Raw genomic sequence first — 16,993 nt, forward strand, 5'->3', positions numbered from 1 at the left:
TACTTTTGTGGGTCTAATTCTGGGTTCTCTATTCTATTCCATTGGTCTATGTGTCTGTTTTTGTGCCAATACCATGCTGTCCTGATGATCAGCTTTGTAGTAGATGCTAAAGTCTGGGATTGTGATGCCTCCCACTTTGGTCTTCTTCAAAATTACTTTGGCCATTCAGGGTCTTTTGTGGTTCCATACAAATTTTAGGATTGATTGTTCTAGCTTCGAGAAGAATGCTGGTGCAATTTTGACTGGGATTGTATTGAATATGTAGATTGCTTTGGGAAGTATTGACATTTTAACAATATTTATTCTTCCAATGCATGAGCACGGAATGTTGTTCCATTTCTTTTTATCTTCTTCAATTTCCTTCATAAGATGTCTATAGTTTTCAGCATACAGATCTTTGACATTTTTGGTTAGGTTTATTCCTAGGTATTTTATGCTTCTTGGTGCAATTGTGAATGGGATCAGTTTCTTTATTTGTCTTTCTGTTGCTTCATTACTAGTGCATAAGAATGCAACTGATTTCTGTACATTGATTTTCTATCCTGCGACTTTGCTGAATTCGTGTATAAGCGCTGGTAGACTTTTGGTGGAGTCTGTCGGGTTTCCATATATAATATTAAGTAATCTCCATAAAGTGAAACCCTGACTTCATCTTTGCCAATTTTGATGCCTTTGATTTCCTTTTGTTGTCTGATTGCTGATGCTAGGACTTCCAACACTATGTTAAACAACAGCAGTGACAGTGGACATCCCTGTTATATTCCTGAGCTCAGGGGTAAAGCTCTCAGTTTTTCCCCATTGAGGATGATATTAGCTGTGGGCTTTTCATAAATGGCTTTTATGATGTTTAAGTATGTTCCTTCTATCCTGACCTTCTTGAGGGTTTTTATTAAGAAAGTATGCTGAATTTTGTCACTGCTTTTTCTGCATCAATTGACAGGATCATATGGTTCTTATCTTTTCTTTTATTAATGTGATGTATCACGTTGATTGATTTGCGAATGTTGAACCAGCCCTGCATCCCAGGAATGAATCCCACTTGATCATTGTGAATCATTCTTTTTATAAGCTGTTGAATTCGATTTGCTAGTATCTTGAGGAGAATTTTTGCATCCATATTCATCAGGGCTATTGGCCTGTAGTTCTGTTTTTTGGCTGGGTCTCTGTCTGGTTTGGGAATCAAAGGAATGCTGGCTTCATAGAATGGATCTGGAATTTTTCCTTCCATTTCTATTTTTTGGAACAGCTTGATAAGGATAGGTATTATCTCTGCTTTACATGTCTGGTAGAATTCCCCAGGGAAGCCATCTGGACCTGTACTCCTATTTGTTGGGAGATTTTTGATAACTGATTCAATTTTTTGCTGGTTATGCGTCTGTCCAAATTTTCTATTTCTTCGTGCTTGAGTTTTGCAAGTATGTGGGTGCTTAAGAATTTGTCCATTTCTTCCATGTTGTCCAGTTTGTTGCATTATAATTTTTCATAGTATTCCCTGATAATTTTTTGTATTTCTGTGGGATTGGTTGTAATAATTCCATTTTCGTTCATGGTTTTATCTATTTGGGTCCTCTCCCTTTTCTTTTTGAAAAGCCTGACTAGAGTTGTTTCAGTTTTGTTTATTTCTCAAAAAAACAACTCTTGGTTTCATTGATCTGCTCTACAGTTTTTTAGATTCTATATTGTTTATTTCTGCTCTGTTCTTTATTATTTCTCTTCTTCTGCTGGGTGTGGGATGTCTTTGCTCTTCTGCTTCTATGTCCTTTAGGTGTGCTCTTAGATTTTGTATTTCGGATTTTTCTTGTTTCTTGAGATAGGCCTGGATTGCAATGCATTTTCCTCTCAGGACTGCCTTGGCTGCATCCCAAAGCATTTGTATTGTTGTATTTTCATTTCCATTTATTTCCATATATTTTTAAATTTCTTTTCTAATTGCCTGGTTGACCCATTCATTCTTTTTTTTTCAATATATGAAATTTATTGTCAAATTGGTTTCCATACAACACCCAGTGCTCATCCCAAAACGTGCCCTACACAATGCCCAAAACCCACCCTCCCCTCCCTCCCACCCCCCATCAACCCTCAGTTTGTTCTCAGTTTTTAAGAGTCTCTTATGCTTTGGCTCTCTCCCACTCTAACCTCTTTTTTTTTCCTTTCCCTCCCCCATGGGTTTCTGTTAAGTTACTCAGAATCCACATAAGAGTGAAACCATATGGTATCTGTCTTTCTCTGTATGGCTTATTTCACTTAGCATCACACTCTCCAGTTCATCCACGTTGCTACAAAGGGCCATATTTCGTTCTTTCTCATTTCCCTGTAGTACTCCATTGTGTGTATAAACCACAATTTCTTTATCCATTCATCAGTTGATGGACATTTAGGCTCTTTCCATAATTTGGCTATTGTTGAGAGTGCTGCTATAAACATTGGGATACAAGTGCCCCTATGCATCAGTACTCCTGTATCCCTTGGGTAAATTCCTAGCAGTGCTATTGCTGGGTCATAGGGTAGGTCTATTTTTAATTTTCTGAGGAACCTCCCCACTGTTTTCCAGAGTGGCTGCACCAATTTGCATTCCCACCAACAGTGCAAGAGGGTTCCCATTTCTCCACATACTCTCCGGCATCTATAGGCTCCTGATTTGTTCATTTTAGCCACTCTGACTGGCGTGAGGTGATATCCGAGTGTGGTTTTGATTTGTATTTCCCTGATAAGGAGCAATGTTGAGCATCTTTTCATGTGCCTATTAGCCATCTGGATGTCTTCTTTAGAGAAGTGTGTATTCATGTTTTCTGTCCATTTCTTCACTGGGTTATATGTTTTTCGGGTGTGGAGTTTGGTGAGCTCTTTATAGATTTTTGATACTAGCCCTTTGTCCGATATGTCATTTGCAAATATCTTTTCCCATTCCGTTGGTTGCCTTTTAGTTTTGTTGGTTGTTTCCTTTGCTGTGTAGAAGCTTTTTATCTTCATAAGATCCTAGTAATTCATTTTTACTTTTAATTTCCTTGCCTTTGGGGATGTGTCGAGTAAGAGATTGCTACAGCTGAGGTCAGAGAGGTCTTTTCCTGCTTTCTACTCTAAGGTTTTGATGGTTTCCTGTCTCACATTTAGGTCCTTTATCCATTTTGAGTTTATTTTTGTGAATGGTGTGAGAAAGTGGTCTAATTTCAATTTTCTGCGTGTTGCTATCCACTTCTCCCAGCACCATTTGTTAAAGAGACTGTCTTTTTTCCATTGGATGTGCTTTCCTGCTTTGTCAAAGATGAGTTGGCCATACGTTTGTGGGTCTAGTTCTGGGGTTTCTATTCTATTCCATTTGTCTGTGTCTGTTTTTGTGCCAATACCATGCTGTCTTGATGATGACAGCTTTGTAGTAGAGGCTAAAGTCTGGGATTGTGATGCCTGCTGCTTTGGTCTTCTCCCTCAAAATTACTTTGGCTATTCGGGGCCTTTTGTGGTTCCATATGAATTTTAGGATTTCTTGTTCTAGTTTCGAGAAGAATGCTGGTGCAATTTTGATTGGGATTGTATTGAATGTGTAGATAGCTTTGGGTAGTATTGACATTTTGACAATATTTGTTCTTCCAATCCATGAGCAGGGAATGTCTTTCCATTTCTTTATATCTTCTTCAATTTCCTTCATAAGCTTTCTATAGTTTTCAGCATACAGATCTTTTACATCTTTGGTTAGATTTATTCCTAGGTATTTTATGCTTCTTGGTGCAATTGTGAATGGGATCAGTTTCTTCATTTGTCTTTCTGTTGCTTCATTGTTAGTGTATAAGAATGCAACTCATTTCTGTACATTGATTTTGTATCCTGCAACTTTGCTGAATTCCTGTATCAGTTCTAGCAGACTTTTGGTGGAGTCTATCGGATTTTCCATGTATAATATCATGTCGTCTGCAAAAAGCGAAAGCTTGACTTCATCTTTGCCAATTTGGATGCCTTTGATTTCCTTTTGTTGTTGGATTTCTGATGCTAGAACTTCCAACACTATGTTAAACAACAGCAGTGAGAGTGGGCATCCCTGTCATGTTCCTGATCTCAGGGAGAAAGCTCTCAGTTTTTCCCCATTGAGGATGATGTTAGCTGTGGGCTTTTCATAAATGGCTTTTATGATCCTTAAGTATGTTCCTTCTATCCCGACTTTCTCAAAGGTTTTTATTAAGAAAGGTGCTGAATTTTGTCAAAGGCCTTTTCTGTATCGATTGCCAGGATCCTTTGCTTCTTCTCTTTTCTTTTATTAATGTGATGTATCACGTTGATTGATTTGCGAATGTTGAACCAGCCCTGCATCCCAGGAATGAATCCCACTTGATCATTGTGAATCATTCTTTTTATATGCTGTTGAATTCGATTTGCTAGTATCTTATTGAGAATTTTTGCATCCATATTCATCAGGGATATTGGCCTGTAGTTCTCTTTTTTTTTACTGGGTCTCTGTCTGGTTCAGGAATCAAAGTAATACTGGCTTCATAGAATGAGTCTGGAAGTTTTCCTTCCCTTTCTATTTCTTGGAATAGCTTGAGAAGGATAGGTATTATCTCTGCTTTACATGTCTGGTAGAACTCCCCTGGGAAGCCATCGGGTCTGGACTCTTATTTGTTGGGAGATTTTTGATAACCGATTCAATTTCTCCGCTGCTTATGGGTCTGTTCAAACTTTCTATTCCCTCCTGATTGAGTTTTGGAAGAGTGTGGGTATTTAGGAATTTGTCCATTTCTTCCAGGTTGTCCAATTTCTTGGCATGTAATTTATCATACTATTCCCTGATAATTGTTTGTATCTCTGAGGGATTGGTTGTAATAATTCAATTTTCATTCATGATTTTATCTATTTGGGTCACCTCCCTTTTCTTTTTGAGAAGCCTGGCTAGAGGTTTGTCAGTTTTGTTTATCTTTTCAAAAAAACCAACTCTTGGTTTCGTTGATCTGCTCTACAGTTTTTTTAGATTCTATATTGTTTATTTCTGCTCTGATCTTTATTATTTCTCTTCTTCTGCTGGGTTTAGGCTGCCTTTGCTCTTCTGCTTCTATTTCCTTTAGGTGTGCTGTTAGATTTTGTATGTGGGATTTTTCTTGTTTCTTGAGATGGGCGTGGATTGCAATGCATTTTCCTCTCAGGACTGCCTTCGCTGCATCCTAAAGCGTTTGGATTGTTGTATTTTCATTTTCGTTTGTTTCCATATATTTTTTTAATTTCTTCTCTAATTGCCTGGTTGACTCACTCATTGTTTAGTAGGGTGTTCTTTAACCTCCATGCTTTTGGAGGTTTTCCACACTTTTTCCTGTGGTTGATTTCAAGCTTCATAGCATTGTGGTCTGAAAGTATGCATGGTATAATTTCAATTCTTGTATACTTATGAAGGGCTGTTTTGTGACCCAGTATATGATCTATCTTGGAGAATGTTCCATGTGCATTCGAGAAGAAAGTATATTCTGTTGCTTTGGGTTGCAGAGTTCTAAATATATCTGTCAAGTCCATCTGATCCAATGTATCATTCAGGGCCCATGTTTCTTTATTGACCGTGTGTCTAGATGATCTATCCATTTCTGTAAGTGGAGTGTTAAAGTCCCCTGCAATTACCACATTCTTATCAATAAGGTTGCTTATGTTTATGAGTAATTGTTTTATATATTTGGGGGCTCCCGTATTCGGCGCATAGACATTTATAACTGTTAGCTCTTCCTGATGGATAGACCCTGTAATTATTATATAATGCCCTTCTTCATCTCTTGTTACAGCCTTTAATTTAAAGTCTAGTTTGTCTGATATAAGAATGGCTACTCCAGCTTTGTTTTGTCTTCCAGTCGCATGATAAATAGTTCTCCATCCCCTCACTCTCAATCTAAAGGTGTCCTCAGGTCTAAAATGGGTCTCTTGTAGACAGCAAAGAGATGGGTCTTGTTTTTTATTCATTCTGATACCCTATGTCTTTTGGTTGGCGCATTTAGTCCAGTTACATTCAGTGTTAGTATAGAAAAATACGGGTTTAGAGTCATTGTGATATCTGTATGTTTTATGCTTATAGCGATGTCTTTGGTACTTTGTCTCACAGGATTCCCCTTAGGATCTCTTGTAGGGCTGGTTTAGTGGTGACAAATTCCTTCAGTTTTTGTTTGTTTTGGAAGACCTTTATGTCTCCTTGTATTCTAAATGACAGACTTGCTGGATAAAGGATTTCGGCTGCATATTTTTTCTGTTCATCACATTGCAGATATCCTGCCATGCCTTTCTGGCCTGCCAAGTTTCAAAAGAGAGATCAGTCACGAGTTATAGGTCTCCCTTTATATGTTACGACACGTTTTTCCCTTGCTGCTTTCAGAATTTTCTCTTCATCCTTGTATTTTGCCAGTTTCACTATGATATGTCGTGCAGAAAATCAATTCAAGTTATGTCTGAAGGGAGTTCTCTGTGCCTCTTGGATTTCAATGCCTTTTTCCTTCCCCAGTTCAGGGAAGTTCTCAGCTATTATTTCTTCAAGTACCCCTTCAGCACCTTTACCTCTCTCTTCCTCCTCTGGGATACCAATTATGCGTATATTATTTCTTTTTAGTGTATCACTTAGTTCTCTAATTTTCCCCTCATACTCCTGGATTTTTTTTTTATCTCTCTTTTTCTCAGCTTCCTCTTTTTCCATAATTTTATCTTCTAGTTCACCTATTCTCTCCTCTCCCTCTTCAATCTGAGCCGTGGACGTTTCCATTTTACTTTCCATCTCGTTTAAACTGTTTTTCAGCTCCTCGTGACTGTTCCTTAGTCCCTTGATCTCTGTAGCAAGAGATTCTCTGCTGTCCTGTATACTGTTTTCAAGCCCAGCGATTAATTTTATGACTATTATTCTAAATTCACTTTCTGTTATATTATTTAAATCCTTTTTGATCAGTTCATTAGCTGTTGTTATTTCCTGGAGATTCTTTTGAGGGGAATTCTTCCGTTTGGTCATTTAGGATAGTCCCTGGAGTGGTGCGGTACTGCAGGACACTTCCACTGTGCTGTGGTGTATAACTGGAGTTGGTGGGCGGGGCCGCAGTCAGACCTGGTGTCTGCCCCCAGCCTACCACTGGGGCCACAGTCAGACTTGTGTGTGCCTTCTCTTCCCCTGTGCTAGGGGCGGGATTCACTGTGGGGTGGCGTGGCCCATCTGGGCTACTTGCTCACTGCCAGGCTTGTGGTGCTGGGGATCTGGCGTATTAGCTGGGGTGGGTAGGCAAGGTGCACGGGGGCAGCAGGGGCAGGCTTAGCTCGCTTCTCCTTAGGTGATCCACTTCAGGAGGGGCCCTGTGGCAGTGGGAGGGAGTCAGACCTGCTGCCGGAGGGGTGGCTCTGCAGAAGCACAGCGTTGGTTGTTTGTGCAGAGCGAGCAATTCCCTGGCAGGAACTGGTTCCCTTTGGGATTTTGGCTGGGGGATGGGCGGGGAGATGGTGCTGGTGAGTGCCTTTGTTCCCCGCCAAACTGAGCTCTGTCGTCAGGGGGCTCAGCAACTCTCCCTCCCTTTGTCCTCCCGCCTTCCCGTTTTCTGGCAGAGCTGTTAACTAATGACCTCCCAGATGCTATGTCCTGCTTGCTGTCGGAACACACTCTGACCGGCCCCTCTGCTTTTGCCAGCCAGACTCAGGGGATCTGCTTGGCTTGTGGACGGCCCCTCCACCCGGGCTCCCTCCCGCCAGTCCGTGGAGCGCGCACCACCTCACCGCCCTTCCTACCCTCTTCCATGGGCCTCTCGTCTGTGCTTGGCTCTGGAGACTCTGTTCTGCTACTCCTCTGGCGGTTTTCTGGATTATTTAGGCAGGTGTAGGTGGAATCTAAGTTATCAGCAGGACGCGCAGTGAGCCCAGCATCCTCCTATGCTGCTATCTTCTCTTGACCCATTCATTCTTTAGTAGATTGTTTAGTAGGGAGTATGGCCGCCTCTATTTTATTTTCCACCTCATTGATACCATTTTTTAGCTCCTCATGACTATTTCTTAGTCCTTTGATCTCTGTAGCAATAGATTCTCTGCTATCCTCTATGCTTTTTTCAAGCCCAGTGATTAATTTTATGACTACTATTCTACATTCTTGTTCCATTATATTGCTTAAATTGTTTTTGATCAATTCGTTAGTTGTTGGTACTTCCTGGAGTTTTTTTTGAGGAGAATTCTTCCATTTAGTCATTTTGGCTAGTCCCTGTGGTAGCTCCAAACCGCAGGGCACTTCCCCCGTGCTGTCAGGAGAAACTTGTGATGGTGGGCAGGGCAACAGTCACACCAAATGTCTGCCCCCAGCCCACTGCTGGGGACACAGTGAGACTGGCATGTACATTAATTATCTTCCCCTCTCCCAAGAGCAGGACTCACTGTGTAGTGGTGTGGCCCCTGTCTGGGCTACTTGCATACTGCCAGGCTTGTGGTGCTGCTTTGATGGGAACTGGCCAAGGGCATATCAGATGGGGTGGATCTGCAAGGTGCACAGGGGTGGAAGGGGCAGGGTTAGCTAGCTTTGCCCTTGGTGGTCCCTTGCGGGAGGGGCCCTCCACACCGGGAGGAAGACATGTTCATTGGAGGGATGGATCCACAGAAGCACAGCGTTGGGTGTTTGCGTGATGTAAGCAAGTTTGGCGATGGGAACTGGTTCCCTTTGGAATTTCGGCTGGGGGATGGGAGAGGCAAATGGCACTTGCCAGCACCTTTGTTCCCCCACCGAGCTGAGCTCTGTCTTCCGGGGCTCAGCAACCCTCCCTCCCAGCATCCTCTTGCCTTCCCTGCTCTCCAAGAGCAGGGCTGTTGACCTTTAACATTCCAGATATTAAGTCCCGCTGGCTGTCAGAACTCACAGAATCTGGCCACTCCGCTTTGCAAGCCATACTTCGGGGGCTCTCCCTTGCCTGTTGGGCTGTCCCTGCACTGCCCGGCTCCCTCCTGCCAGTCCATGTAGCATGCACCGCCTGTCTGCCCTTCCTAGCCTCTTCCGTGTGCCTCTTGTCTACGCTTGGCTCCAGAGAGTCTGTTCTGTTTTTCTTCTGGTGGTTTTCTGGGTTATTTAGGCCAATGTGGATAGAATCTAAGTGATCAGCAGGACAAGGTGAGTCCAGTGTTCTCCTATGCCGCCATCTTCCAATACACTAACACGCAGATGTTCTTTTTTTTTTTTTTTAATTCTTCTTTCGTTTTGCTCATCAGTTTGGGAAGTTATTATTGACATACCTTCAAACTCACTGATTTTTTTTTCCTTTCACCATGCCCAGTTTATTAAAATGCCTACCAAATGCATTCTTTATGTCTGTTATAGTGTTTTTATCTCTAGTAGACACTTTTCCAAAGAAGACATCCAGATGGCCAACAGACATGACAAGATGCTCAATATCACTCATCAGCAGGGAAATACAAATGAAAACCACACTGAGATACCACCTCATACCAGAGTAGCTAAAATTAACAACTCAGAAGACAACAGATGCTGACAAGGATATGAAGAAATGGGAACCCTCTTGCACTGTTGGTGGGAATGCAAACTGGTGCAGCTGCTTTGGAAAACAGTGTGGAGTTTCCTGAAAAAAAAAAAAAACTAAACTAAAAGTAGTGCTTTCCTATGACCCAGCAATAGCAATACTAGGAATTTATCCAAAGGATACAGCAGTGCTGATTCATAGCGGCACATGTACCCCAATATTTATAGCAGCACTTTCAACAATAGTCAAATTATGGAAAGAGCCTAAACATCCATCAAGTGATGAATGGGTAAAGAAGATGTGGTTTGTATACACAATGGAACACTACTTCACCATGAGAAAAAAAATGAAATCCTGCCATTTGTAGCAACTTGGATGGAATTGAAGGGTATTTTGCTAAGTGAAATAATTCAGTCAGAGAAAGACAGATATAATATGTTTTCACTCATATCTGGATCTTGAGAAACTTAATAGAATATGGGGTAAGGGAAGGGGAAAAGAAATAGTTACAATCAGAGAGGGAGGGAGGCAAACCATATGAGACTCTTAAGTACAGAGAACAAACTTAGGGTTGATGGGGAAGGAGGGGGGAAATGGGTGATAGGCATTGAGGAGGGCACTTGTTGGGATGAGCACTGGGTGTTGTATGTAAGTGATGAACCATGAGAATCTACCCCCAAAACCAAGAGCACACCATATACACTGTATGTTACCCAACTTGACAATAAATTGTAGTAACAAAATACTATAAAAAAGCCTATCAAAGGCATTCTTTATGTCTGTTACAGTGTTTTTGTCTCTAGTATTTCTCTTTTTATTATTTTTAAAGAGTTTACATCTCTCTTCTGTTCTTACATGTTGTCCACTATTACCATTAGGACCATTAACATATTAATCATACTTATTTTAAATTCTCAGACAGGTAATTCCAATTTTTCTGCTATACCTCAGTCTGGTTCTAATGCTTGTTCTTTTCAAATCGTGCCGTTTTTGTTGTCATTGTCGTTGTTGTTGTTGTTGCTGTTTTTGTCTTTTAGTACACCATGTACATTTCTGTTGAAAGCCAAGCATTATGTACTTGGTAAAAGGAACTGAATTAACAGGCCTTTAATGTGAGGTTTTTACATTTATCTAGCCAGGAGTTAGGCTGTATTGACTCCTTGCTCTAGTTGTAGGTACTAGAGGCTAAAATTCCCTCTGGTGTCCTTGTTTTTCATTCCCCTATTATCTCTGGGTTTTCCTAGAGACTTCATCTTAAGTAAGGACTGAATCGTGCAGTTATTTTAGCTGTAATATCCTTATGTTATACAGGAACCCTGTTGATATGACAGTAAGGTGTAGGGTAAGGGAAAACATTCTGTAATCTTATGGTTAGATTTCCATGTTTTAGTGAACTCTGGCCCTGGGCTGTGGCGATCACAAGTGCTTTTCAGCTTCTCTCCATTAGATGAGACAGGAATGATAGAGGGAGCTGGAGCTAGCTATTTTCCTTCAAAAGCTAAAGGGGGCTGACACTGGGTATTTCCCTTTTCCCATATTCTTTGAGGATAGGCCATTGTCAAGGAGAACAGAGCTCTTTGGGTATATTTCAAAATGGTTACCTTTTCCTTCCTATACCAAAAGCATAAGGGGATTTTTTTCTCTGGTTTCCATGCTAATAACCTGGTGGGGTTCCTGGAGGCAAACCTTTTAAAAGTGGCCCACAAGACTGGGCCACCAACGGTTTTTTCTTTTTTTTTTTTTGTATCAAGCCAGTTCACAGTCTTCAGAAATTAGTCAATTACCCTTTAACTGTTCCTACTAGTTTCTGGCTCCTGTGTCTGCTTCAGTTCCCAGTAAGCTGTGATTCTTTGTACTCACCTGTCTCTCCAGTTTCTAGGACAGTGATTTTCACTGTCACCTCAATTGTCTGATGGATATAAGAAGGGTAGTTGACTTCCAGTTTGCTCAGCTTTTTTTCTTGTTGTGTGGATGGTAGTGAAACTTTCCAAGCCTTTGCATGTTGAATCAGAAACTGGAAGTCAACCCCTGAATTGGAATTATAACTTTGAATTGTCTTTTGAATTGTCTCCAGATCTCCATAGAAATGTGAATCACATTAACTCCTGACAGTCATTAACATTTCATAATAGGAGTGTATGTAATCTGAAGGCAGAGTTATGAGGGTAGTAATAATAATAGAATAATAGTTAATATTTATAGTTTTTTATCATGTTATGCTCTATAATACAGAGCATTTATATGCATCACCTCATTTATTCCTCATAATCACCCATATTGGTAAATATTATTATCACTACTTTTTAAAAGTTTATTTATTTATTTTGAGAGAGAGAGAAAAAAAAAAGAGTGAGCAGGAGAGGAGAGAGAGGGAATCCCAAGCAGGCTCTGTGCTATAAGTGCAGAGCCCTATGAGGGGCTTGAACTCATAAACCATGAGATTATGACCTGAGCTGAAATCAAGAGTTGGATGCTTAAATGACTAGGCACCCTCTATCACCACTTTTTTTAATAGGTGAAAAAATTAAGGCTAAGATCAATTAAGTAGCATGCTCAAGAGAATACAACTTGGGATTCCAAACCAAGTATTTGAGTCTAGACCTTATACTTTAATCACTGTGGGATACTGCCTTCTACATTAAGAATATGAAGAGAGAAAGTTGGAGAAATGGAGCTAGGAAGGGGAAAGACTTTCTGAAGTTTGTTATCCTATGAATTTGGAGTAGAGGTAGGACTGAAAAGGGCAAAGTTGATACCTAATTCACAATTGTGCTCCTATGTCTTCCATCTTTAATTTAAAGAAAGATCACGTTCCCTATAGATTTTTAGGCAACTGCCTAGATGCTGTATGAAATAGTCCAGTCTCCAGGGGAAAGGGGAGAAATTGGGTCTGAGGGGATGAGTATTAGGTGCCCTTGAGGACAGAGGTTATATGATTGGTCTGTGGTTGCACAACTACTTTGCGTCTGAACTTCAGAATCAGAATAAATATTTAAATTAATCTTCCTAGTGTTCTTGCCATGAGAAATGAGTTCTGTGCTCTGAATATAATTGAAATGTCCATGGCCAACAAATCAAACTGATTCAAAAATGCCTGTGGGTATGATGATGATATCTCAGAAATGTACTGTGAATATATTGGTGAATATTTCAGTGTGGAAATTGTTTTTTTTAATTTTATTTTTTTTAATTTACATCCAATTTAATTAGCATATAGTGAAACAATGATTTCAGGAGTAGATTCCTTAATGCCCCTTACCCATTTAGCCCACCCCCCTCCCACAACCCGTCTAGTAACCCTCTGTTTGTTCTCCATATTTAAGAGTCTTATCTGGGGCGCCTGATGGCTCAGTCGGTTGAGCGTCTGACTTCAGCTCAGGTCATGATCTCACCGTCCGTGAGTTTGAGCCCCGTGTCTGGCTCTTGCTGGCAGCTCAGAGCCTGGAGCCTGCTTTGGATTCTGTGTCTCCCTCTCTCTCTCTACCTCCTCCGCTCATGCTCTGTCTCTCTCTCAAAAATAAATAAACATTAAAAAAAAAGTCTTATGTTTTGTCCCCCTCCCTGCTTTTATATTCTTTTTTCTTCCCATCCCTTGTGTTAATTTGTTCTGTGTCTTAAAGTCCTCATGTGAGTGAAATCATATGATATTTATCTTTCTCTGACTAATTTCACTTAGCATATTACCCTCTAGTTCCATCCACCCCTCAAGTTCCATCTTGCAAATGGCAATATTTCATTCGTTTTGATTGCCGAGTAGTACTCCATTATATATATATATATATATATATATATATATATATATATATACACACACACATACATATACCACATCTTCTTTCCATTCATCCATGAATAGACATTTCGGCTCTTTCCATGCTTTGGCTGTTGTTGATAGTGCTGCTATAAACATTGGGGTGCATGTGCCCCTTCAAAACAGCATACCTGTATCCCTTGGATAAATACCTAGTAGTGCAATTTCTGGGTCGTAGGGTACTTGTATTTTTAATTTTTTGAGAAACTTCCATACTGTTTTCCAGAGTGGCTGCACCAGTTTGCATTCTCACCAGCAGTACAAAAGAAATCCTCTTTCTCCACATCCTCGCCAACATCTGTTGTTACCTGAGTTGTTAGCAATTCTGACAGGTGTGAGGTGGTATCTCATTGTGGTTTTGACTTGAATTTCCCTGATGATGAGTGATGAGAACAAATAATCCTAAAATTTGTATGGAACCAGAAAAGACCCCGAATAGCCAAAGCAATCTTGAAAAAGAAAACCAAATCAGGAGGCATCACAATCCCAGACTTCAAGCTGTACTACAAAGCTATAATCATCAAAACAGTATGGTACTGGCACAAAAAACAGACACTCAGATCAATGGAATAGAATAGAAAGCCCAGAAATGGACCCACAAACGTATGGCCAACTAATCTTTGACAAAGCAGGAAAGAATGCCCAGTGGAATAAAGACAGTCCCTTCAGCAAGTGGTGCTGGGAAAACTGGACAGTGACATGCAGAAGAATGAACCTGGTCCACTTTCTTACACTATACACAAAAATAAACTCAAAATGGATGAAACACCTAAATTTAATACAGGAAGCCATCAAAATCCTCAAGGAGAAAGCAGGCAAAAACCTCTTTGATCTTGACCACAGCAACTTCTTACTCAACAGGTCTCCAGAGGCAAGGGAAACAAAAGCAAAAATGAACTATTGGGACCTCATCAAAATAAAATGCTTCTGTACAGCAAAGGAAACAATCAGCAAAACTAAAAGGCAACCGACGGAATGGGAGAAGATATTTGCAAACGACATATCAGATAAAGGGTTAGTATACAAAATCTATAAAGAACTTATCCAACTCAACACCCAAAAAACAAATAATCCAGTGAAGAAATGGGCAAAAGACATGACTTTTTCAAAGAAGACATCCAGATGGCCAACCAACACAGGGTGGAAATTCTAAGATCCAGATATGGCTGGCAGCAAGTTACTTCAAGAAGCTTGGTCAACAGATGTTTCTGGTGAACATCCTGGGCTCCCAACCTAGAAGATGCTGGCAAGTGGCATCTGCCACTCAGGAAGGGTGGGAGGGAGGGAAGGAAGCTGGGCTGTAAGGGCTGACATTATTTTGACTGAACAAGGAGGTCCTACAACAAACTGCTCTGTGAGGGATCAGCCAGGCCAAAAACTGGAGCTATTTGTTGAACTTGGGTACTTCTAGCAAGTCTATCCCTCAGCAAAACCTTTGACTCGATGAAGTTTATTTTAATAGTGTCAGGGGCATTAAATAATAGAGGAATTACACACTGAGAACAGTATTAGGGGCCTGCTCATATTTGAGGCTTTGGTGGTTTTTCCTTGCCTCAGGTAAACAACCATCTTGAGACTTGAGTTACATGCTTCAAATTTCTTTGCTTAAGAGACTGTCAAAATTAAGCAGGTTTGGAACAATGAGGTATGGCAATGGTACCTGTTCACTAGGAAAGAGGTCATGGGAAGATTGGGCACAGGAGAGAAACAATGACAGTAGTAAGCCTAGCAACCAGCAGTTTGAGGGAGAAATACTGCAAATAATGGAGTAAAAAGCATAAAAGACTTATGAGGTTTGATGTAGGTACCCAGATATCTGCAGAATAGCCAATGAGGTAACTTTATAAAGGATGGGTTTGTGGGGGCAATGGTCTTCTATAAGCCTCTTCTGAACAAAATATAGTTTCTGTACCCACCTTCTGGGATTAATTTTGGAGTGGTCTCTTAGGAGCTATACATTTTCAGTGGGTTAAAGTATTGTGTTCCTGGAGATAGTTAACCAATTGGTGAGGATTTGTTTTCATCTGATTAGTAAGTTAGCACCAGTTTTCACCAAGGAGAGCTGGAGGTTTGGAGGAGACATAATCCAGGATTGTGAAAGTTTAGGGATGGAATGTATTCTCTGTGCTGGATTACCATCATATAGTGCTGCCCAGCAAGAGTGTAATGAATAAACTCTGCAAGCTTCTGGGCTCTGGCTTCTCACATGGTAGTATGTTATCCTCATATGCAGAGTAAGAAACTGATACCTGAAGAAGTTAAACAAATTTGCCCGAGACCACAGAACTTGGGTGAAACCCAGATATTGACCTAGAGCTGTTTTGCTCTGACAGCAGTTTGCCTTTTCATCTATACTACATTGGCTCCAGAAGGGTGGAGATTACCTGATGATAATATTTTCCTATGCCACAGTTTAAAAGAAAAACTCAAAAAGCTATATTGGGTACAAGTAATATTTTATAAGGCTAGATGGTAACTTGGAAAGCACTTGGGGCTATCTCGATCTAGCCCAAAGAACGTGTAGAGATTTCAGGCTGTTCTTCATTGGGCTTATTTTCTAACTTCTATACACTCTTTACATTGTACTTCCTGGGGGAAAAATCAAAGCAGTGTGCACAGAAATTGAAAATGGTTAGAGCTAATTGCATATGGACTTTCCCTAAGAATGACATTAGAAAATGTCATTTGTCTTTGAATACAAGTGTGTGGGCTCATTTGCCCACCCCCACCACTGCTATGTGAAAGTGAAAAGCAGCTCAGTTTTCATTTTCCTTTCCTCTCAAAATGCCCAAAGGGACCATATTTTTGTTTAATAACCTTCAGAATGATTCTTTAGAAATCTGAGGCTATCAGAGTTCGAAACAATGCGAAAATAATTGTGGATTATTATTGTATGACGATAGTGGCAGCTGGACTATTTTTTTTTCTTTCTGTTCAGACTATCTTCTTCATTTTCCCAGAAACCTTATATCCCAAGGTTTAACTCAGAAGCAAATCTCATATAGGTGATAAACCTCACCAGACATGGTGTGTAATATAATTTCAGACAGACCTTTAACTGTTCTTTGGAAAGACCCTAGGGAGTGAAACAGCCTTATATCTAGATGCCCTAGATAGTATTACTTTTATTTACTCTCTGACAATGTGTGTGGGTAGTTGTATTGGACATAAAGCAAGCATATCTCTTAAATATTATACCTGTGAACCTAAGTGCCAGTTTTTGTGTTTTGTTGTCAAAACTCCTGCTATCATAAAAAAATTGTTACAGTAAGAAACTAATAAATGGGTGCTCCTTCTCTCAAAGCATTTTACACACACACACACACACACACACACACACACACACGTGCATCTATGCAGAGCTGGAGATTGAGAGTCTGCACTGATTCTACCTTCATGTGAATGTTTAGGATGTATGTATGGAGGGCAGGAATGGGGGGTGAAGTGGAGGCGGGGTAGAAGAGATGTTGTATATACCATGGTGGGAAAAGTGGAAAGTTATCTTAACAATTATTTATATAATTTGCCTCACAATCATTTCTTCATTGCCGTAGCTGACAGATTCAGAGTTTAGATGATAAAATATTTTTGCCTTGGTTACTTAGCATAGCTGAATAATCACGGCTATCCCTTAGACCTCCTTTTGATGTTTGTGCAGCTTTTGGCCACTACTTTCGTTGGACATTTGAGATGGGTAGTAGACAAACTGGAAAAATATCTACAAAGTAGTCTGACAAATTTCCCAAAA

At 40.4% G+C, this 16,993-nt stretch overlaps 1 protein-coding gene across 3 annotated transcripts in view; it reads left to right on the plus strand.

The window, feature by feature from the left end:
• Positions 1-16,993, plus strand: part of IL1RAPL2 (interleukin 1 receptor accessory protein like 2) — a 1,211,101-nt gene that overhangs the window by 672,761 nt on the left and 521,347 nt on the right. The gene's annotated exons all lie outside the window — the stretch shown is intronic.

The sequence above is a fragment of the Felis catus genome, chromosome X (genome assembly GCF_018350175.1).
Source record: "Felis catus isolate Fca126 chromosome X, F.catus_Fca126_mat1.0, whole genome shotgun sequence".
Taxonomy (NCBI): Eukaryota; Metazoa; Chordata; class Mammalia; order Carnivora; family Felidae; genus Felis; species Felis catus.